The following is a 25,341-nucleotide window of genomic DNA, read 5'->3' as shown; positions in this document are numbered from 1 at the left end:
AAAGTGGTTGAGAATAAAACTATTAATATTTGGCTAAAGATGTGCAATATTCTTAACTGTGAAAATGTGAGTTATACAACAGGATAAGCCTTCCATGTTTTTGAGAAATTTTGGGTGTAGCCACTTGCGGTGCAGTGTCCAGAATACTTTTCTTCCCCATAACTATGTCAGTGTTCAACTGGGTGTTTGATTATTGAGAAGAGCCTGTGTGACTTGGTAACTCCCTTTTACTTGTAAACTGGCATTGTGAGATCTTTTTCAACCTCCTTGATTTTCTTGCATGTGTGCATGATAATATAAGACATGTAGTCTTTTGCTATAAAACAAAAATCTCTCAAGTGACTATATAAAAGCTGTAGGCCATATCTATGTGTAAAGGATACATTTATGCAAGTCTTAATTACGTTAACTATAACCAGGGCTGGCAGTGAATGCTTTGTTGGTAGTGTGGTTTAAAAGTAGCAGCAAAAATTTAAAAAAAAAAAAGTTTAAATTTTGTGCTGCATCGTAATGCCTGGCTTCACTGTGTTTTCCTTGCTTTTTTTGTTACTTAACTGTTTTCTTTAGACTGTGGACTTTCCTTGTCACAAGTTCAAGACTAGAGTAACCACATATTGTGTGAGAAAGAAAGTCTAAGCTTTGTCGTATATCATATATTTACTTTCTATAAGTACCTGAAAGGAGGTTGTAGCATGGATGGTGTTGGCCTCTTGTCCCAAGTAACAAGTGAGAGAACAAGAGGAAATGGCCTCAAGTTGTGCCAGGGAGGTTTAGATTGGATATTAGGAAAAAATTCTTCCCAGAAAGGGTTTGTTGGGCATTGGAACAGGCTGCCCAGGGCTTTGGTGGAGTCACCGTCACTATAGGGGTTTAAAAGACATGTAGATGAAGTTCTTAGGGACATGGTTTAGTGCTAGAGTTAGGTTATGGTTGGACTCAATGACCTTAAAGGTCTCTTCCAACCAAAATGATTCTATGATTCTATGATTTACTGCTTACAAAGATTTCTAATATCATTGGTGAATTCCTTCAATATTCTACCAACATCCTGGTAATATGAAGATTTATAATCTTGGAGCAGACACCATTAGGCTTCTTTCTACAGAAAATGTTTGAATGCAAGGTCGGATTTATCAAGATGTGACTGATGCCATGTGAACAAATGCCTGTAAGGTAGCAAACTACCATTCAATTAGATACTTAGATTATAAAATTCATTGCACTTTTTCTGCATGTTATATTTTTAATTGTCCAAGATAATGAATTTCATAACCATTCAACTTAAAGGGATAGAAGTTTATGTTCTCATTGATTTGCTCTCTCAGGCAAATTATGAAAGAGCAATATATCTTTTTACCATAGCCATCCTCATAACAGATAACATATAAGGTTCTGAGCACTTTTTATCTACTGTCTCTCAACTGATTTGTGCATCACTAGTTATTCATTGGACTAGAGTTTCCAAAGGTCACTGAACAGAACACATGCCTCCTGGGTGATATTTTGAAAACCACTTTATTTTTAATAGATATGTAAGTTATCAGTGTACATACTGTAGAACAAATGTGATTCGCATCTCCTATACCTGTCTGATGCAAATATTTAGTTATTCATCATATAATACCACATAATATCAGTTAAAGACTGTCCCACAATAGCAAAAACAGCTACAGATTTTAATGGAGGATATTTCAGATTTTTTTCTAGATGCTGCTGAATCTGTGGCTTCTGATTATTACTGCTTGAAATGTTCTGTCACATGTATCAGTGTTTTGTCTCAAAGGCAGAGTACTGTGTCTGCTGGTTTTTGTGTGAGATATAAAACACAAGTGATTGCCTTTAAATAGCTGTCATTTATGTTAGACTAAAAGCATTTTCAGAAGAAAGACTTTCTCCGTGTTGATTACCCATTTTCTTCCACAAAACTGCTTTTAAAAATTAGATGGAAAATCGTCTCTCTGTATTTAATGGCAAAACTGCAAAATGTATTAAGGTTGCTGCTATTGAGAGATAAAAATGTAGTTTGCTCATATCAAACAGTTGGTAATAAACTTTCCATTGTAGTCCAGTTATCCAAGTTACACAATTCTGCATCCCCAAAACAATCAGATATTTTCTTCATGACATTTATCCACATTTTGAAATGCTCAATATAATTCAAAAGATTTTACAACAGAGAAGATAAATTGGTTGAATATGTATTAGGGCTTTTGCACTGTTTTTTTTTTTTTTTTTTCTTTAAATAGCAGAATGAAAGGGAAGGTGGTAAAATATTGAATACTTTAGAGCATCTTCCAGTCTCTATAGACTTGGCAAGGACACCATTAATTTAGTTGTAGGAGGTCACCTTCATCCACAGGTGACATAAATTTGTGGGATGTATTTCTGATGAGAGTTACTGGCTTAGGTTTGATCCTTGCCCCAGGATGAAGAGATGGCTACATCCCTTTGGGTAACACAGGACCACAGTGTGCATGTTGGCAGAATACGTCCCGTGTGGAGCTGGGGAGCACATCAGCAGGGTCTCAAAAATGCCAAAAGGAAAGCCTGCTGAGGGACCAGGGGGATGGACAGTGCAGAGCTTGCTGAGCACCACCGGGCTGCCCGAGAGCCAGCTCACATACCAAGAAATGGCTGCAATGATACAGGGGGCTTGTACAGAAAGCTTTTGTATTTTTGCTATATGTCATTATGTTGTTCAGTTGTTTCCATTTAAAATGTTGGGTCCTAGTTTCATGAGACTTGGGGTTTGAAGCTTAAATGGCTTCTGTGGGAGCTCACAAAGATGATGAATTTGAGGCAGATCCACCTTAAAGCTGTAACTGGTGCTGTTCCAGGGGTTAAGGAAGTTGCCAGTACGCCTCTGTCAGCTCCCTCTTTAGTGGCATGTTCTTATCCCTCTTCTCTTCTTGAGTCGTGCCAAGCATGACACAGGTACCATCACCAGTCCCTGAGCCCAAGAGGATCACTGTTAAATAAGTGTTCTATATTTAGAGGCCTTGCAGAGCCTACTTGAGTAACACAATTGCACAGTTAAGAGAAATCAAACAAATTCTCCTCTCTCTCTCTCTCTTTTTTTTCCTACTTCAGAGAATGTGTGAGCTTCTCTGCTAACTTACAGGCATAAAATGCAGATTCAGGTGTAGACTGACACCTGGAAATTTGTAATAAACTACAATACCCAAATGGACACTTACACAAAATTTCTTAAAATAAGCCATTACCTTACTCTAGCTTGAATATTAAAGATACCATAAAAAGGAAATTCTACATAAATGGCTCATATTAGTGCAGTGATGTTAGTCTTTCACTGCTGCAGGGTGTGAAAAATGTATCCACCATTGTCAAGAGACCAATTGGCACTTGTAAATCAGTGGTCAGTTTAAGAGATGACTGAATAGACTATGTGACAAAGCCTAGCCTAGTGCTCTAAGCTGGAACAAAGTTTTAAGTGATTGACTCCTCGGTACAGCACTGTGTTTGGAGACACATGCTGAAGAGAGGTTTTTGATAGTAATTGACAGTATATTACCCAATATCAATGGTTATCTTGAAGAAGAGTAAAGGCAGTGGGTCACTTAATGATTCATCTTGGATTCATGCTGAGTTCCAGGTCTGAGTTCAGATCTCAGTTCTATTTACTCATCTAACCTTCCCTATTCTTTAGATGTTAGAGAAAAGAGGGCAGTTAGGATTAATAAACCTGTTTTCATATAATCTTTTGATGCTTCAGCACATATTTTCATTCTGTATCTGTGTAAAAGTTAAATTATATTCCTTTTTGTGGAATAGACTGTTTAGAAAAAATATATTCTTTCAACACTGGAACTAAAAACATTTAGTTCCCAGTGCATTGGCATCATGAGACTAACTGACCTTGATATCTGAACAGGTCAAGCTCTGACAGAATTTTCCCGAGGTTGAGATATGCATGAACTGTCTCTGCTTCTTCTTCTTTTATACTCCTGTGGATTCTCTGTCCTATGATAACAATTCAGGTTACACTGCAGAATGTCCGTGTTTTTAATGAACCACATTGTTTTACAAAGTTTTTAGGAACTTACGGCTTTGTTTCCTCCTCTCTTTTTCAGATTTGATTGCAATTGGCAATTGAGATTAGTAATGCTGAGGGAGAGGTGGGCATGGATGCTTACATAGCATCATTTTTTCCTTAGAAAACCAGTTTAAAGATATTCCAAAAGAGTAAATTCTTGATAATAGCTTATCATCTGGGCATCTGCTGTGATAACTCTGATAAATGTTATCCTCCAACCACAACGTACTCTGTTCAGGGGAGAGACTGAAAACCTGCTGTCTCTCTTTTCCTTTGACTTGATACTTCAGTGACACCAAGTTCCAGGAGATTTAACTTTTTCAGTTCAATATTAGAACGCTGGATTTCCACACTTCCACAAAATTAAAGTGTCTGTTCAAATCTCAGCTAGAAAGGTTAAAACTGTAATCCTAGGTAAACTTAAAGGGTAAAATTTAAAAATCCTGAGGGAATAGTGAAAAAGCAAACCTCACACATTTTGGTAGAGTAAGGAATTTATTTCAGACCTGGGCTTTTTTTTTTTTTTTACTTTGGTACCTTATAAACCTAAGAGATAATTACTACTGCACTATTTATTATGCTGATTTAATCACTAATTTCTTTTGTGAAAATGCAGAAATTTGCAAAAATATAAAGTTGTGCATTCCACTGAATGCTGAAGAGCAGTGGGAATTAGATTGTATGCAATGACACAAGGATTTTAATTCAACTCAGTGTCTTACTTTTTATATGTATCCAGTTTGTGGCAGAGATCACTACTTGTGTATCTGGGAAAGAAGGTTTTCACTAATAGTTGGCAGCATGTCTGCTTTCTGCCTTTTTTTAAGGTGTTAGATACCAGTTGTTCATGCGTCAGTATGCTTTGACTTCTCAGGAATGAGACTTGAAGACAATGCAGTGCCAGGGAAGTCCTCCCTTATGTGGTTCAGAAACAACAGAGTGAAAAGCATTGGTCAAGAAATGGCCACTAGGAAAAAGGTATTTGCAAAGTTTAAAAGCTTATGCTGTAGACATACACCTTCTGAAAACCCAGAGTGCACAAATCAATATGCAACCATCAACAGCCAGTGGAGTGGTCTGACATCTTCCAAGAGGAGACAGTAAATCTTTTAAAGTGAGTGTCCCTCAGTGCTCTTCCAAATGCAGTGTTGCTCTCTGAGGGTTTATTTCTGCAGAGCTGTGGATGTTTTCCTCGCTGCTGAGAGCTTTCTGACTGGGTGCCCTTTACTACAGCTCTTTTCCAGGCTCTGCCTGCTTCCCAAGTGAGAGGAAGCGGTAGTTATTTCTGCAGCCTCAGACTGAAATAGATTATAATTCAAAGGCAGGATCCTTCTTCTTAACTAGTTTATGTCAGGTTTACAGTAGAATAATGACCTATGGGTGTTTATTGCAATAATGTTCACGCACAGTATTTTTTTTCGTGGAAGAGGCTAGCACATTCTGCCTACAAGACGACTCAGAATTATCTGTGTATGGAGCTGAGTTATCAGCAAACAGAAAATGTGAAACGCATCTTTTTTATTGCTGTGCAGACAATTTGAAAACTGATCTCTTGGGTATCCATTCAGAGTTTTTTCAGTGTATCTCTCTGTGTATGTGTAACACAAAGTTCTGTAAAATGAAAAAAAAAAGACATTTAAAAAGTTCCTTGAAAATACAGCACAGGATTTTCTCTTATGTTTTCTATTTGCAATTGCGGCTTAGCTTAGAGTTAAAAAAAGATTATGCGACTGATAGGCGGTTGTGATAGTGACTGTTGTTCCCCTTCAGATAGGTTTGTAAGTGCTGGAGAGAACAGACTCTCTGGCCTCTGGATGCGAAGATTTAAGCAAGGTCTGTGTTCTGCTGTCATCTCTTGTGCCTTACCAGACTTTGCTTTGACCTTAGATTGTGCAGGAGCGAGATGATGAAAGGAGCTGAAGGAGCCTGGTGTGCAGTCCTGGTAACGTGACACTGAAATACCAGGTCAACATTTTCCAAAGCAACTGCAGAATTTGGTTGCTTTAGTTCAATGACCTAAATTAAGATTCCTTGGAACAGCCTGATTTTTTTACAACATTACTCACCCAAAGCATGTGACTTTGTTACCTCAGAGCAGCCCTAATTTGGCACTCAAAATATAACTAATCACTGGAAAACTTTGTTCTTTGTTCTTATTCTGTCAGAGAGTCATTATTCTGAAACTATTCCTGGTTCTAGAGCTGTGCGTGTCTTGTGGGGGCCTGTCCCACCTGTGCTTGGCAAAGGTACAAAACGTGCCAATCGAGTGTGCGTGGAAAGGCAGAAAAGCCGGGAGAAGAAGGGCTGTACCTTTTGAGGGACAGAAGCTCCTGCCAGGTTTTGTTACCTGTCATTCCCCACATTCAGTGACTGGAAACTCAATAAACCCACAAAACTGTCCTACTGAAGACTATTGGCTAGAGAAGTGAAGGAGTAGCTGTTAGTATTGTATCCCTCTTAGATATATGAGCAAAATACTTTTATTTATTGTTACTGCTCTTAACAATTACATTGCTACAGGTTGGGAGTGCAGTGAAGCAGAACTGGTGAGTTGGCCACAGTTTTTCCAAAAGCAGTGACAGGGCTGGGAGGACTAATCCATTTAATGTCCTCTCTGAATAAGGGTGATATTTACTGCTTCAAAGTATGCACTGCTGGAAGAATTTGAGTTCTCCAGGGCAAGTGCTAGAAAATACATGGCTTTCCGTTGAGTCTCCGTTTATAAGGAAGGTTTGTCCTATATTTCATCATTGCTACGGCTGTACAGAGGCTGCATCCTTTCATAGAATCATAGAATCATTTTGGTTGGAAGAGACCTTCAGGATCATTGAGTCCAACCATAACCTTAGTCAAGCACTAAACCATGTCCCTAAGAACCTCATCTAAATACCTTTTAAAACCCTCCAGGGATGGTGACTCCACCACTTCCCTGGGCAGCCTGTTCCAGTGCTTCACAATCCTCTCTATGAAGAGTTTTCCTAATATCCAATCTGAACCTGCCCTGGCACAACCTGAGGTCATTTCCTCTTGTCCTCTAATTTGTTATTTGGGAGAAGAGACCAACCCCCTCCATGCTCCAACCTCCTTTCAGGTAGCACTGACAGCAGTTCTCATCCCAATAGTCACAATAGAAAATCCGCAAGGCCACAAAAGGGAAGATAAAGGAGGGAAAAAGGCTATGAGTGACTAGAAAAAAATATGTTAACTGTTACAGCTTATAGCTACATTGTGATTAGGAAAAGCAGCTGAAATAATACTATACATTTAGCTCCCTCTGGGTCCCTATCAAAGAAATTTGTATTTTCATATTGTCATCTTAGAATCTTGCCTTTAAATCTAAGTATCTGAAAAACGTAACATGGATGCTAGCTCAGTTAAATCAGAATAGTGTATTTCCTTGGATTTATCACCACGATGCCATTTAAGCTCCTGTGAGGGCATTATCTCAGTGAATGATTCTCCTCACCTCCCCACCATGCGTGTGCGCTAGCTCTTTATTTCAGAGAGAAAGTGCATATTTTGATTTAGGCTGGATGATTCAAGCTTTCCAAGGAAAAGAATATTTTTATTACTATGAATTAGGCTTTTATTCATTTGTATGTTTATTTTTGAAGGTCTGCATATTTAATGGCTTTAGTAATTCACATAGTGGCTTGTGAGTATTTCTTCAGAGATGTTCACAATTTGTTTCAATGAGTCCTCAGGTCCAGGAAGATTATAAGAGTTTGCCTGTTTCATAAGAAATTTTAAATAACTGAATATTCTATTCTGAAAGCTCACGGTGGTATTTTAGCGATCTCAAAATAATTTGAAGCTTTGAAGAATGCTCAAGCAGAAGAAGAAAATTGGAGATTGTTTGATATATTTTTTTAAATTTAATAAGAGTCACTCGACACATTGAGACTTTTTGTTCCCAAAGGAGGAAAAGAAATTTCATACTCCAATATATTGAATCGCAAGCCTGAAGTCACTTAAACACTCTGCATTGAAAACTCACAGGGAATTTGATCAGGGAGAGCATGTCTATAGAAAAGACAGACACCAGAAAGAAGGAATTAACACAGTGCTAGAAAGTACCCTGAAAGTGATAGAAATGAATAAAAAATCAACTGCAGAAAAAAATTCCCCAGTAGTAATGATGCGTATTCCATATCAAAAATGAAGAAAAGTTGAAAAGTTAAGCAGCATTTATTTAAGAGTTCAAAACCTGCCCATGTGAGTACAAGAAAAGGAATTATTTAGATTCATCTCTACTTTAAAGTTATTCCTTTAACTTTGCCAAGATCACTGAAAACTTGAGTTACCTATACATGAAAAGTAATTTCATGCAAATCATAGCTGCCTACAGGCAGCATCTGCTGATGTTTCTTTTAAATTATTATTATATTGACATTTTATTTTTCAGGTAATATCACTCATTTATTGCCTTCCTCTCATTTCCTAACTCACTCGCTCTCACCAGATAGCTTGCAGTGAGTAATTCTCCTGCCTTTTCGTGTTATTTACAGCTTTACATTAAAATTACCTTTACGCTAGATGTAGCTCTTTTGGACATGGCTTTTCATCTTATTTACTCTATTATCTTCAGCTGATGAAGTCCAAGTTCAGGTTTAGTGTTTGGAAAGTGAGCGTCTGCAGCTGGCTGTGTGTGAAGCTGCCGTGGTAATGAAAGGAGAGCAGAAAACATCACACGGTGTCTCATGGCATCCCAGGGCAACAGGATCATATAGGCAGAGTGACACTCCCTGGGTAGGTGCAAATCACAGTGGTTAGCTGAAATTTTTGCAGAGTTAACCTCACAGAATATTACGGTTTCTGAAAGGAATATTGTGTCCAGTTCTGGGCCCCTCAGTTCCAGAAGGACAGGATCCTGCTGGAGAGAGTCCAGTGCAGGGCAACAAAGATGATGAAGGGAGTGGAGCATCTCCCGTATGAGGAAAGACTGAGGGAGCTGGGGCTCTGGAGCTGGAGAAGAGGAGACTGAGGGGTGACCTTATTAATGCTTGTAAATATGTAAAGGGTGAGTGTCATGAGGATGGAGCCAGGCTCTTCTTGGTGACAACCAATGATAGGACAAGGGGCAATGAGTGCAAACTGGAACACAGGAGGTTCCACTTAAATTTGAGAAGAAACTTCTTCTCAGTGAGGGTGACAGAGCCTGGAACAGGCTGCTCAGGGGGGTTGTGGAGTCTCCTCCTCTGCAGACATTCCAACCTGCCTGGACACCTTCCTGTGTAACCTCATCTGGGTGTTCCTGCTCCAGCAGGGGGTTTGGACTGGATGAGCTTTCAAGGTCCCTTCACATTCTGTGATTCTGTGAATACTTACATTTGCAATAGATAACCTTGGTCTAATAAAAGAAAAGTTGGCGCAGTGAAAGAGGTCAGCCTTTTGGAGCTGTATCCTAGTCCTCTAGGCTTATGCAGAGAAGAGGACCTTTTCCCACCAGCTTAGAATTTCTGATGTTGTTAGACAACAATTTTGCCTGGAAATTATTTTGCAGGAATAAATCCTTTATTGATTTGAGAATTTAGCACAGATTTATGGGTGTTCTTAGTGCTCAGAGAGCGTCTCTGTTTTCAGAAAGAGCAAACAGATGGGTATTGTTCTCCACACAGTTCTGCTGTTCCAAAAAATAAAAAAGCCTACTAGCAGAAATCAATCTAAGTATTATCACCCAAGCAAATCTGAAGTGTCCCACCCTGCGCTACTTTAAATCAAACAACACTAGACACTGAAGAGAGCGAGCAGAGCTCTCAGTGCAGAAGTGTGACTTCCAAATAAACATACCATTTCTGAATCAAAGCCTTTGGAGCACTAATAGGAGGGTACATATACACTAAAAAGGAGTATGTGTGTCTGAGATGCTGACTTTTCCAAGAAAGTAGATAGGAATCTTCTTGCAGAAAGATTGAGAAAGCATAAAATAAATAAATAAATAGATTACAAACTAAAGAGCTGCAAAGCAGTGATTTGACTCGGTTTTCACTGAGTTTGCAACTGGCATTGGCAAATAATATGTAGATTGAAAATGATATGTACATTTAAATAAATGAGAATGATGAACCTCAATTTACTGGCAAAAAATGAATCACTCTGGAGACGATAGCAATCATCTTGCAGCAAAGATGGTCATTTTCAAGGCAGGACTTCTTAAAAGGCATGTTTGATGTACTGCATTTGTCTCTTCAGGAAAAGCAACGTTTTGCATTGCAGAAAATTGCCTTTCATTTTTGTTATTAATTTGGAATCAATTGTAATGCATAAATGAGGGCCACACAACCTTGAGAAATCAGCATGTCACTTCAGTGGGAAATAGTATTGCAAAGACGGAGAGAAATAAGGGAGAAAAATAAAGGAGGAAATAATCTGATCGTTTACCCAGGCTGAAATCCACAACTGACATAGCTGTGCATTCTAACAAAAAAAAACCACAATATCACAATAAAAATTTCTAATTTGCTCTTTGGATGCAGCATCACAGTTGCTTTCAGTTCTTATGCAGTTCTATTTGAAGTGCTCAGAAGATCATTTGTCTTCCACTTATAACTACTATCCAACTTCTCTCTGACTCTATGAAGGGAAGAAAATCTCGTCAAAAGAGGGTTGAGAATTGATCTGATATACTTTTTTGCAGAGTAGTTTTGCAGGAACAAGGACCCATTTTGTAGTACGTAGAAGTTCTTTGGAATTATATGATATAGACCATTTCCTCTCAAATTTGTCCCTGTGTTTAAAACTGCAACTAAATGTCAAACGGGGAAGGTAACTTCAGGTACCTGAAGTCTTAAGTAGTTGAAAAGCAATTGTATGCTGCTCATGCATGTTTTATATTGCAAGGCACTGCTTTGCCTTAAGAATTTGACCTAGCTGGTGAGTCTCAAGCATGGCTTGAAAGTCACCTTATGCAGTTTAATGTGATATATGAATTTTGACTGAAATCAATGAATAATTTATTTTTTGAGTGGTTTTTAATTTTGCAGAGTTTAACGGATTGCACTTGGAGCACAATACGCATTTTCTATACCTCCCCTGCAGAACAGAAGAAAGGTCCTGGTAGGATCCTTTCACTGTGAATGTTCTGAGTACTTCTAAGTGAAAATATTGCTCCTAACTGTGGTGATGATGATGCCAAAGTATCTAGTGTTTTTTATCATCTCTCATTATGGGGAAATGTAAAGCCCAGAGAAGCAAGCCAGCTGTAAAAGTAGCATGAAAATACACATATCCCAATCTGTAGTCCAGCAGCCTGCTTATTGTACTCTTTATTATTTAAAGAGCACACAGGAGAAAGTACCTATTCCATTGATATCAAGGGTCTTAATAGTATTGCAAAATTTACAGAAGTTTAGGAAAATTAGGAAGGAAGAGAGCAATTTTATATTCTTAAAATGTCCCTTGAATTTTTAATAATGCTAAAATATGTGCACTAACTACTTGTCCATCCAATATTTATTTAAGAATGAGAAATGTAATATGAATAAGCAGTTTATGCAAAACATTGGCAAATGTAGTTATAAAATAAATACTTGACAAATATATATTTTTATTATATTTCCGAAGCAGAAACAAGGATGCATTACACAGTGATGTACTTATACATGGTTTTGTCAATAAATGTGTAAGATCATTGAAACATTGAATATTGAAATCATAGTTGGCTTTTTAAGCAAGGAGAAATGTTATACCTATACAGCTTATATTATAATGAATCTGCTTAGAGATTTCATACTAAGCCTTCTCATGGCAATCTAGAGATCTATTGTGATAATTCAAACTGGAAGGAATTTCTTTCTGAGAGGAAGCTGAGAAAAGCAATATGACATTTCTAGGTGTATTAATTATAAAGTGGCTGAGGGAGAAATCAGTAAGTGTATGTGTGTGTGTTTGTGCAGACCTACAGTAGGAAGGAATCGTGACTGCTTAGAGCTATAAATTTTGAGCCAAAGTAACAAAAGCCATTAAAAATCAATGTCTACCCTGATTTTTCAGCTGCAAACAATGCCATCAGTCATGTCCTTCAGCCACAGAAAAATATCTGTCGAAATGGGCTGAGGAAAATTATGATCATCCTGAAACTTCCATACTAGTTTAAATGGGTGGAGGGAAATCAGAAGAATTAAAATGTAGCGAGGATTTAGAGTCTAATGCAACTCTTCGGGAATAAAGCCCCAAACTGTCTTTGATTGTGGGAGTGGGGTATGGCCTTAATTTTCCAATCTGGTTTCTAAAGGAGTGAGTTGAACAGTGTTTGCATTTGTCCTGCTGAGTTTTCAAAAGATCTTTGAGGACTGAAGAAATTTCAAGGTATTGGAAGAGAGCTAACACTGTGGTGGTGATTAAAAAGGGTAAATGGGGTGGTGGGAGTCATCATGGTATCTGTAGGGCACAGTAGAAGGAGTGCCAGTCTGTGCTATGTAAAACAGAGTGGGAAATGGTGACAGTATCATAACCTGACCAAATCTGAAGTCATATGTCAAGAAAGATAATATAGCCTGTGAATGAAGTCAAGGACTGATGCCTGGAAAACGATGAATCCATAAAAAGTCCTGGACGCCCCTGTCTGGTCATCAGCCAAACAAAAAATTTTCAGTCTAGGGTTGTAGCCAAAGGTCTTGTGAATACCTCAGGTGCATAACTGAGGACCGTAGAGTACAACAGGTTTTGGGGTGTGGAATACAACAGGATTTGGGACCTGATGTGTAAAACTTGGAATAACTTGCTTAATTCTACTTGAAAAACATACTGAAGTGTCTTCAGGGGAGGCCTTAAGGGTTATTGTGACCTTGGAAAACACACTGTCTTAGTGGGAGACATAGGAAGCTTCATGCATTTAAAGGGTGACTTGGTCAGAGAAAACGTATTTACATGGGAAATAACCTTTAAGAGAGTATTCTTCATCCTACCTGGAAGCAAATAGCAGGTGATGGTGGTTTGATGTGGAATTTAGGCAAGTTGAGACTGGACATAAATATGTGAATAGGTTAGCAATGACAAATGAGAATGACTGGGTGAAACTTTTAGGAAAGGAAAAAGGGTGTTTGGTAGCAAGAAAGACAGTAGCTGATAGGAAAAAAAAATTAAAAAAAAAAAATAATAAAAAAAAAGGAGCAAAATATAAGTAATAAGAAGGAGAAAATATTAAGAAATGCAAAAAAGGTCATCAAACATAACCAAATTGGTAGAGGGTAAAAATCAATATTATGGGAAGGACAGGGGACACAGCAGGATTTTAGCCCTTACGATCAGGTTCAGCTATGTTAGTGGATGTGTGTGGCACACAGCTGTGTGTTTAGCATATTTTTGAGAGATCATCAAGGCAGATCCAATGCTTAGAAGCAACATAGCATACTTTATTGCCATCCTTCCTTTACTTTATGAAAAGTGGAAGATATTAAGTTAAGAAGGCATTAAAGCTACATTTTTGGTTTGAAAAATGAAAGTTCTTAGGGAGTACAAGGAGACAGATGCGTGCTCAGTTTCAGTAAGGAGGAAAAGTGCAAGACCTATCTTGGCTTTTGCCTCCCTTTTGCAGTCATTCTTCTGCATAAGGAAGAGACATTGTGGAAATACATGATATTTTTCTCCAGAGATGATTTAAGTGGTTCCTTGAACCTCTATTATGCAGGAGTTCAAGGTAAATGATCCAGTTTTGTCCTTTGTCTTAGATTAGCTCTGAGGCATTGATTACCTATTTGGACATAATTTAAAAAGGTGACATTTTTCCAAAATTGTATTTGTAAATTAAATATTTTAATGTCCTTATTTTGAGGAACAGAGAATTTCAGATGCCATAACATAACGACATGTAAAATTCCATAATTTCAATGGTAACCAGAGTCAGTAGAGATCAAACCAACAAGTTTTTAATGATTACCAGATGATATATCAGAGTGTCTTCATTGGAAACCAGTCTTCCATAAATGAAGACTGAACTCTCTGTGGTCAATGTGATTATTTATAGGATTTTTGAAACCTTCAAGAAGAATAGTCTTCAGCTTGTTCAAATTTGCTTGCAATATACTGGAGGAGGGATTGAGAAAAACCTCAATAAGATTAAAGAAAAAGTAATAGATTTCTGAAAAATGCATGCTCATTGAACACAATTGCCAAGAAAAAGTGGTTGAAATAACACATGATTGAAATAAACAAAATTTTAAAACAAGAATAAATATTAGATAAAAGAAACCTAGATGAAATGGAGATAAAAACAATAACAGCTATTATGAGACAGAAATCTACGCTTTGGAAATTGTCAGATTTCCATTCTATTATTCTGCTATGCTTAACAAGTATTTTGCTTGTATTGTATTTTCTCAGGTAAATCTACTTTCTAGATGCTATAGCTAATAGCGAAAGTGATTTATAAATGCAAAAGCTCTTGATTCACTGGAAAAGAGAGAGTGTGTATGTATGAAAAATGCGCAAGTCAAAGTGAATAATGAAGCCCAGGGTAGCAACTGAGCTGGATCCTGGAGGCCGGCTGCGCTGAAGGGACCACAACCACATTAACTATTTCTCGACAGGAACATGTGGAACAATACACTGATAGCACTGTGAGGCTAAATAGAGTCAATTTAGTCCACTGTACACTGCAGAGTCAGTGTTAGTTTGAGGTTCTTTGCACAGGAATGCATTTGAAGAATAACTACGTCCACAAAACCCACAAAAATTCCTATTTGTCAGACGTACAGTGACAAACCAAGTCATGAAGAGGTTGATAGGAGCTTCAAAATGCTGGAGCACAAAAGCACAAACCAGGTGGGTTTAGTTTGAGTTCAATTTTAGACTGCATGGAGATCTGTAACCTGTGAAAGTGAATCACAAACCAACATTTTTAAAGCTTAAGTTTAAAATGGAACTAGAACGTAAACATTATTATAATGTTTATCAAAATCTCAATGGCCCCAAATCCTCTCTTATTCTTGAAAATATAGAATAACAAAAATGTAGGGACAATGTGCAAACAAGGATACCCTGGGAAATACCAGCAAAAAGAAAATGCAATGCTTTCCTCTATTTCTTCCATTTACAATGAGCATGGTTGTTTTATTTTGGGTTTACCTTTGTCTTATTAAGGCTCTAGCTTTCAAAGGTCTTTATAGTCGGATGATAATTGTTTTCTTCCTACCTTTGGGAAAAAAAAAAATATGAACATATTACAGTGTACAAATTGGCTTAGTTTTAATAATAAGAGCAAAGTTATGCATCCATGAAGATACTTGGTAAATTGTTTCTCCGGACTGGTGTGTGTTGTATTCTCAATTAGGTTTTCCAAAAACAAATGAAGAATTCCAGAGCATCTGTTTATCCTGCATGTGCTTGCCCTGTAAATAACTATCAATCAGAGCCACATTGGTAGAAAACCTCTAACTTCTTTGGACAAATGTAGTGGTAAGATTCATAGTTGGATATAAAGCATCTTGAAGTTTTGCCTTAGAAGATATTGTTTATGTGGACAGGATATTTTACAAGTCCTCCAATAAAGGCAGTGGTTCCTTTGGATAATACCATAATGCACTTATCTTCTACACATTTGGGAGAAAGGGAGCCATCACCTTTTTTAAAGGTGGTATTTGTGGCTCAGATTCATAAAAGGACTTAGATGGCCGAAACAGCCCCATAGATGAAAGGCAGGCTTCCAGCTCTCTAAAAGTGCATAACAATTTGGGTACCACAGGGTCCCTGTGCATTTCAGAAAATGCTGCCATTGATGCTGGGGACTTTAATTCCACTCTTGTGCTTTCCTGGAAGGGCTGCTTCTCGTAGATCATCACTTACCTTTCAACTGGCACCAAACCAGATTCATGATCATGATGTCTCTGGGTTTGAGTCACTTAAGAAGTTTGATTTTTGAACTTGCTCTTTTAATAAGGAGGGAAGAAAAGACACAGTAGCTGCCTCTCTGTTCCTACCCCACCATTCAGGTGTAGACATGGATGATTAGGACTGTAACCCAGGGAGCTACGAATAAAGTTTACATTTACTAAGAAAGCACTTTAGTCCCCAGGCAATTTGCATCCATATAGTATGGAGATGCTTGAACCTTCCTTTCAAAGAAGAACTTCTGTGAAGGCCAGAATTCATGGTTATCAAGACCAGGAAGGCAATAAATAAGAGGCAACTTGTTTGTGTAACGCAGGGATGTTGATCTTTCGCAGGGAGACTGGCAATTGTTTTAAGGGATGAGTAGGACAATTTGCATATTAAAAAAATTCCAGTCTAAAATCCAGACACAACATTAGGTGTGCACTCAGTGAGTGGGTAGAAAACTGGGTCTCAATTCTCATTCTATTTCCAGCTGCAATGGATCATGTCTTCTTGAAATGCCCGGGTTTTTAGTACTTCAAAGATTTGCTAAAGTAGTTATTCAGGATGCTATTTATGATCGTTGGTTTACTGACTCCTGGCCCTGTGTAGAGTAGGGACTATGGCATTGTTTTCATTTCTAAATAAGGTGGTTCCTCATTTGCATCATTGCCTGGATACAGTAGTACCAGCTGGACAAATCTTGCTAGAAATTTTAACAGATGGATTTAAGTCTTTCTCTTTGACATTTCTAACCTGCACACATCTGGGACACTCTGTTCAGATTAATTTTCAGAGTGTCTGGCAGTATCAAAAGCACTTTTGGTAAATTATATGAGTTGTTGCATTGATCAGAACAACTGATCCAAACCTCTCCTGCAACAGCAAGGTCTTTTAAAAGTGCACTGCAAAGCATTTCAGGGATTTGAAGGTCACAATGTTTGCATCACAGACAATAGTGTATGCTTCAAAACAAAAGTGCTGCCAGGAAAGCACATATAAGAGTTCTCTTTGGATGTAAGAAAGGGCAGCACATCCCCATCACGCACCATTTGGGATCTCTAACATTTATACTGTGGAAAACCCAGTCATTAGACATTTGTCATTTAATTGATCAGTGGCATGAATGCTGTCAACAGCAAATTGAAGAGACTACTGCAGAAAGCAGAGGCTGAATTTATAAGTTTTTCCTGTGGTTGCTGAGTGAACATGTCTGTGTTGCAAGGCAGAGTTTGAATTCCTTGTACTGCTGCTGGGAAGCAAGTTCGAAGGAACTAGACAAAGGCAAGACTAAGAGACAAAGTAAGTAATTCCTGAATCATATTGTTATTGTAACAGTAAGTTTGAGAAAACAGTTCATTGTTCTGGAGATACTGAGAAAGCAGACATTAACCCAGTGAATAATTTAAAGCAGTACACAAATTTAAATGTGTGCAGAAACTATTCTTTCTAATTATTTTGTTCTAGTGTTATGAGGCATAGACAAGTGCCTGTAGCTTCCCTCCCCTTCCCTTCCCTTCCCTTCCCTTCCCTTCCCTTCCCTTCCCTTCCCTTCCCTTCCCTTCCCTTCCCTTCCCTTCCCTTCCCTTCCCTTCCCTTCCCTTCCCTTCCCTTCCCTTCCCTTCCCTTCCCTTCCCTTCCCTTCCCTCCCTTTCCATTTCCATTTCCATTTCCATTTCCATTTCCATTTCCATTTCCTTTCTCTCTCATTCTTTTTATCTTTGTAATGTATCAGTTAAATAGTAAAGCACTTCGCAATAAAGTTTCCATTAAAAAAGCCTGCTAAAGCAACAGTATTTTTTAAAATAGAATGAAATAGTTCTTCTGTTAAACCCGCAAACTGACCAAATTCAGCCAATTATATTTTGTTGCTGTTTGTCTTCTAACCAAAAGCACTGTCCTGTCATATTTGTCGGGGAGTGTGATGGTGTTTGCTCGATCTCAGGGAGTAGTACATGGCCATTTAACAAACAAACAAAGCAGGCAAGCTATAACCTGAAAGTATATTAGGGAAAGAAGCCAGAGAAACGGCAATATCCTGTACTATATTAACTTACGGAAGCAGCAAAAAAAGAGAATGCTATTGTAGCAGGTGAAAAAGAAAATGAAAAAAAAAAAAAAAAATCAAAAAGAAAAGGCACCCACCAGAAATTACAAAGGAATGGGCAGAAAGTAGAAATCAGACCATCAGAGAAAACAACAGATGGGACGTTCATCTTGCTTTAGGCACACACTCATGAACTGATCCAAAGCCTCATGAAGTCAATAGGAGGCTCTTTGCAGCCACTAATGGATTTTGGATCTGGCCCTAATGAAGAGGGTGATATAGGCTAATTGCCTTACTTAGTCTGCTGATAGAGCTGATAGATGTAGTTTCATAGATGCAAACAAGTGAAAAAAAATGTTTAAAATTCTTCAGCTAAATACGTACAGGGTGGAAAGCTCACAGAAAGCATAGCCATCAGAGGTTTGTTCTTGCTGATTTTGTGTTTCAATCACCAATTATTTATGTATTTTTTCATGTTTCCATACAAATATTTTATAACTCTTAAATTTAATAATTTTATATGTGTGCAACAGGGAAAGTTATTCATAGGATTATTTAGCTTTCGTACACTTAGCCTGTTTCTAGTGTGTTATTGATCCTTAGAAATGCACAGAATAATGCTAGTATGGTAAACATTTTCTCATCTGTATCATCATGAATTTGTTTATTGATCTCCCTCTATTCTAGCTGGATTGCACGTTGGTTGTTTCAATTTTAGTGTTTCTGGTTACTGAGAGAAGCAACGCTAGGGACTGTAAAATTACAAGAGACGTAACTTCTCTGTCTAGAGGACATGTCATGCTAATAACACATACTAAGTATCCCTGGATTTCATTGCCAATATATTTACCAGATAGTGACTGAAACAGAAAGAAATGGTAATATTTTAGATCTCGCTAATAAAGATCTCGTAAGAGGTCTGAGTTTAGCAAAGAAGTTAGGAACAAGTCACATCAAACCAATTGTTTAAATTAAAAGAAAATGTTTTTTTAATTTAGTTTCTCAGTGTATAAAGGGAGAACTCTAAGAAGCCAGAGGATGCAGTTATTGAGCTAAGTTGCGGAGGTAAACACTGGAAATGGAGAAGACTTTGGAAGGCTTTCAGTGAGTTTTGCAACTTAGTGGGGGAAAAAAGGCAATAGTGGCCTTATGTGGAGGAAAAGATGATTGAGAGTACAAAAAATTATTGCTTTGGGGCAAAAAGTACATCTGAGAGATCAGTATTTTAGAGACAAGTGAGAATCAACAAATATCAAGCTGAAAAAGACCTTGCTAAAAAAAAAAAAAAATGTAATTGTCGCAAGTTTCTTTCCTAAATAGCAAAAGAACAGTGAATAAGTTTTGGAGCACTACCTAGTGAGATAAAACAGTGATTAGTTTTTTGCTGTCTTCAAACAAGAGCTTTGACTCTGTATTTCTTTAGGACCATCATTCTGAATACGGATAAAAGACAAAACAGCAAATTGTTCCAAAATAGAAGGTATAGGTCATGAAAATAAATAGAAAATTTGATAAAATTCAACAGAGTTTGGTAAAGCTAGAAGCTACCAGACTAGTCTGATAGCTTCTAGCTTTACCAAACTGTGTTGAATCTTTTTTGTAACTGACTTCCTAGGGAAAGAAAATCTACGGTCCCTATCTTGAGTTAAACATAGTAAGCATTATGTTAGAGAATGTGGGGATTAGTAAAAAGACTGTGACATGGATAGTACCTGTTATTATTGACAATAGCAGGGATTGCTTTAAAGAGGTAACTGTCAGATTGGAAGATTATTAGATGAGTTCTCTAGGATGGTTCTTGAGATGTATTCTGTTTAGTAATGATAGTAGCACAAAATGTTTCCACTTTAGACACCCTTACATTAGTGAAATAATCTGATACCACAGTGGTTTTTTTAAGAGTTTTCACTATGGGGGGAATGTAAACATCCTAAAGAGATCAGTGGGTAATCTAAAGAACTAATGTAAAAAAAAGGTAATTAAATTTAATCATACAAAGTGGTATGTTAAGTACCTGTAACTAAGAGTAAGAACTTACGCTATATAACTGACAGAGGTGAAAAAGATTTTCATGAAGTAGTCTTGTATAAGTAAATTAATGTTAAGTAGTTGTAAAAAAAGGCAAACTGAAAAAGATGTGCGGGCCTAGCAATATCAAAGGAGGTATTTCCTGTAGATATGAAGAGATATTAAAGTTATGTACCCAAGTGTCATTAGGTACATTGGACTATTGTATTTGAGTGTTAAACAAAATGAATTAAAATGAAGATGGGCTCAGGAAATGACTGCTGGAATAGTTCAGGTAATAGGCTGGCTTCCGAGAAGAGTCTAAAAACTTGTCCCATTAAGTCTAGAAAAGCAAAGACTGAAATGAGAGATGAATGCCATCTGTAAATATATTTGATGAGGGTGAAAACCAGAGGGGGAAGATAATTAGGTAGATCAAAGAAAATTGTTGGCTGAATAAGAAATGAGTCTGAATTGGCCATGTATAAATGTAGGTTGAAAACTGAATAAAGTTACTAACCTTCAAAGCCATTGTCTGTCCTAACACTGACTTTGTGGTATAGCCTCCCAGTAAGAATAATTTTTGAAACAGAGGTTGACCAGTTTATAAATGGGATAACATTATACAGTTGTCTGCAGCAGCCACAGGGCTCAACCCAGAAACCAAAGACACCTTTTTCTGTGGTTCCGGGAAATGTGCTCTAGACAACACTCTAAGATTCGCGTTTTTAAAACCTATCTACACATATAAACAAGACAGATCAAATCCTCATTTTCATGTTGAATGCATCATATAGTAAATTGCTGCTCCAGGCCTAGACAGTGATTTTAAATCTACATCTGCTCCAGACGCATTAAAGCATCCCCTACATTCCTCCTCAGGCTACGTGGAACCACAATCATGCTCTCACCTGAGCAGGTGGTTGGATTCTGCATTTATAGCTCCAGCTGCCCTGGCCCTTACATCATGAGATAACTTGACGCTAGTGTTGAGGTCAGGAGAGGAGTGAGCTTGTGGTGCACGAGGACTATTTCTGAGAGTTGTGGTTAACACACCCCCATCAGCTCAGGACTGTGTTGAAAGGCAGCGTAGGTGTATCAAACTCTACCCATACACTTTTCCCAAAGTTATGTTATGCTACTCTCGGCACCTTGAAAGTGTCATCTTCTCCTTTGTTTGTAAAGTGCTAGGATAATCAAGTTCTGCTTCGTGACTACCGTTCCTTGAGTTAGCATAGTACAAATGATAAATGAGTAACTTGTTATTCATTCACTTGAACTAAAGAAGTCCAAAGAACCTTTTTAACACTGCATTCATTTACATATAGTTGACCAGATTTCACAGAATTACAGGTGCCTGTAGTTTTGCAATATTTCACTATCGTTTCATTATTGTTCTGATTCTACTATTGTTTGTTAAGTTGGAAAGATATGACGGGTCTGATTTAGATGATTTTCTTCATGGCTTGCAAGTAATAGATCTGGGCTTTTCAGTTCATGTTATTTTTCTAAATAGCTGTTAATGGACTTGAGAAGAGGGAAACTTATCCCTGAAGTACCTTTATCAAATAATGAAAACAAATGTCCCTTGCCAAGTATAGAAAAGATCTTCAAAAGGGCAAGCCTCTTCATTCAAACACTTTCACTGCATGGACAGAAACATGATTTATATTTCTTTCTGCTTTTCATTTGTGTAAGTTTAGCTACAACTGGAAAATCCCCTTACTTTCTCTCCAATTCTTACCTTGAATAAGAACAAAGGATCTAATCCATCTTTGCCATTGATCATTCTTCTCTTCTGAAAAGGCAGATAGGAAACTAATAGTTTCAATTGTGCTTCTGTGACTACATATTGTCTATTTTTGAGGTAAATTTCGCACTTCTTACTTTGCACTCTGTGTCAATGATTTGCCATTCACCTGGCTTATTTTGCCAGAGATTAAGTTTTTATCCCCTTGCTGTTTTCTTTCTTATCCATAAGTGCCAAACAAAAGTCTTTTTCCATTCATTGTATCACTCATCGTCACCACCTCCAGTGCTAAAGATAATGGAAATCTTCTGTATGGCCAGAATTTCATTGAAGTAGTTGAAAACACACTGAATTTCATTGGGAATAAAGTAGTTTTCCTTTGTTCATGTGAGTAAAATTTCATTTAATTTATAATTCACTGCTTAGTGCATAGAGCTTTTTGGTCAATCTCATTCAAGTTTTTCAATAGTGCATAAAGCTTTTTGGTCAAACTCATTCAAGTTTTTCAATTTTCTATCTCTTTTTTTTTTTTCTCCTGATTCCAAGCAGCTTAGCCATCACATGCCAAAATTCAGATATTGCAAAATGTCAGATTTGGAACTCCCTAGGTTGACATGGGGCCACAGCAGTGTCATTGCCTGGGGTGCTCACTGTGCACTAGGCAAGGCTGGAAGAGATAGTAGAGAGGACAGGGAGGAGAGTTAAAGCCCATATTTGCTGATTTATGCAGGATGAGTATTTCATTCTCAATGTTTTCTTGCAAAATATTACGTTCATGAGAAGAGGATGTTTGTAAAGAAATTACCTAAAACATGGTGTTAAGTATTAATAAAAACAGATTGACTATCCTCAAAATTACTGACAGCTCTTTTCAACCCCTTCTTCCAAACCAGAAACACCTTGTTGTGCTCTTCCAAATTCATTTGGCATCACTTGCTGAATAGCGCATCTCACTGGTTCCTTGTGTTCATCCATCTGTTTGTTTGCACCACCAGTATTCTGTGCACCTTCTTACACTTAGATTGTAAACTTTTAGGTTGTTTGGGATTTGTGTTTGCACAGCACTTAACAGAAAACTCTATATTTATAATAGAGTATGTGGAAAAGCTCACAAGTATGTCTGGTTGCATCTCAGCTCCATAACCCCTTACTTCTCCCAAAAAAACCCTTGCATGCAGTGAAGTTACAGCTGGTACAAACAGGTCCAGAAGATTCCTGAACCAGCTGGATGACAATTTTTTGGTACAGGTACAAACAGAAATGACCAGGAAAGGTGCCTTCCTATATTTGCACAGGAGCCAACAGTGTCCCTGGCAGCCAAGAGGGACCCGTGTCCTGGTGCATCCAGCACAGCATGGCCATCCAGGCAGAGAGGGGATTGTCCCGCTCTGCTCTGCACTGGGGCGGCCTCACCTGGAGCACTGTGTGCAGGGCTGGGTGACACAGGATAAAAAGGATATAAAGCTACTGGAGAGTGTCCAGAAGAGGACCAGGAAGTTGGTGAAGGGTTTGAAGGGAAGGAGAGGAGACTGAGGGGAGAGCTCATGGTGGCTACAGCTTCCTCACAAGGGGAGGAGGAGGGGCAGGGCTGAGCAATTCTCTCTGGTGACCAGTGACAGAACCGAGGGAATGGCAGGAAGATGTGCCAGGGGAGGTTTAGGTTGCACATGAGGAAAAGGTTCTTCCCCTAGAGGGTGCTGGACACTGGAACAGGCTCCCCAGGGAGGTGTCACGGCCCCAAGCCTGACAGTGTTCAAGAAGAGACTGGACAACGTCCTCAGACACACAGTGTGAACTGTGGGGTTGTCCTGTGCAGGGACAGGAGTTGGACTCGGTGGTACTTGTGGGTCCCTTCCAACTCGGGACATTGTCTGATTCTATGAAAATAAAGGAAAGCAGGATGTACAGGTGGACATCATGGATGTCTGCAAGAACCTGATTTTAGGCAGTAAGAGTTCAGGGACCCTGTGGTTTTCAATGCTTAGGGGCCGATTTGAGCATATCCATATTCTTCATGAGTCATGGCTTCTAGTACTTGTTGCAGTGTATGATAAAATCTGTAATTAAAACAGTAAGCAATGTATGTGCAGCAACAAAATTGAGACCACTATGAAATAGAAAAGACAGTAATAAAATTACCCATACAGAACAGTTTTACCTGACGGCTACAACACAGTTCATGAAGGTGCAATGCTAAGCCCTCTCTTAATTAGAATCAGTGCAGGGTAGGAATGTAGTCAATAAGTAATGAAAGAAAAGCCTTTGAGTTGTCAGTTAGACACTTCAGATCATGCATACTTTATGAAATTCTGAAAACATTAGTAAACATGCAGCAGCAAGTGTATTAAACTGTATGAAATTAATGATGGCTTTAGGGGTAGATGAGTTTGGCTGGCATTTAATTATATGTTTGGTTTTTTATATAAATGCATTGCAAGTCATTTCTGCACAGTCAAGTTTTTATTGGTTTGATTGTGTGCATTCTCTCATTTGCTAATTGTGTTCCCAAGTTACATCCCTGTTTCTGTTGAGTAACCATTCAAACAAAAAGGAGTTCCTGATGTAACAAGTTGCGAAAGACAAGACCATAAATTTCTGTGCACTTATATGAGAGATCTCTCAGATATTTTTGTAAAAGAAGTTTTTCAAGAGGAATTTTTTCATAAAACTTTATCTATGATACCTCCCACAAAATTATTTTTAATTAATTATCATTCTGATTTTGTAAGATCAGAAATATTTTTTCTGCTGATTTGACCTGAGAGCAATTTGCTTGGATTGTAGCATTTCCCATTGACCATAAATTTCAAAACTTATCAATTCTAATTTTTGCTGAATCTTATCCGGAGGCTTTTCTAATACTAATTGTAGCCTAATTCCATTCTAGTAAAGTTAAAAAATTAAAAAAAAAAAAGGTATTATTTCTATTAATCTCTATTTATTATCTCATTATATTCAACTATTCTGTATATATATCATTGCTCAAAAGATGGTTTTGACTACAACCCGTGGTAAGAATATGCAATTGTTTCTTCAAATTTCAACCATTTCCTAAGAGTTGCTGAACTCCTTCAGACAGAATTTTTGTCTCATCTCATACCTATGTGTCAAATAGCAAGTAAATATTGCTTTTCTTTTTCTCTCATACTGTCCCTCTCTCATGATTTAAATGCTACTGATGATGTCAAGTTACTACATTCCCTCTTTGGTGAAAAAAAACACAGAATCAAGGGCAATATCAGTGCAAGTTTTCAGGATTGCTTTAGTTTGTGTTCATCAATGTGTCACTGATCTTTAAGGAGCAACTTGGATAAGTGAAGGTATTGCAGTTTCCAGAGGAGGATATTTCTTGGCTTGACTGTTACACCAATTTGCCAATTATTAATGACTATCATGATGTAAATGTTAATGCTTGTAGCATCACGCAGAAGCCTCAAATAGAAGTGGGGATTTGTGGTCTGGCTTGCTTTTTCCTCCAAAGAAAAGAACACTACAAACCCTTCTGGCACTGAAGATTACATTCTTCATCCTTTTGTCTCAGCTTCCTGCCCTCTTGTCAAGAGACACGATCTCCTCCCTACCTCCTGTCCACTCTCACCTTCTTATTGTTTTAGTCAGCTTCTCAGACACTTCCTCAGACTTCTTATCAGTTCTCTTCCCCTCTCTTAGTGTGCC

The 25,341-nt window shown here is 37.9% G+C and overlaps 1 protein-coding gene across 6 annotated transcripts in view; it reads left to right on the top strand.

The window, feature by feature from the left end:
* The window catches only part of DLG2 (discs large MAGUK scaffold protein 2), a gene marked incomplete at both ends in the record, with an annotated part of 882,996 nt that overhangs the window by 488,293 nt on the left and 369,362 nt on the right, over window positions 1-25,341 (top strand). The window lies entirely within an intron of this gene.

This window comes from Nesoenas mayeri, assembly GCF_963082525.1.
Source record: "Nesoenas mayeri genome assembly, chromosome: 1".
NCBI classification, from domain to species: domain Eukaryota; kingdom Metazoa; phylum Chordata; class Aves; order Columbiformes; family Columbidae; genus Nesoenas; species Nesoenas mayeri.
This window is presented reverse-complemented; position numbering and strand designations above follow the sequence as displayed.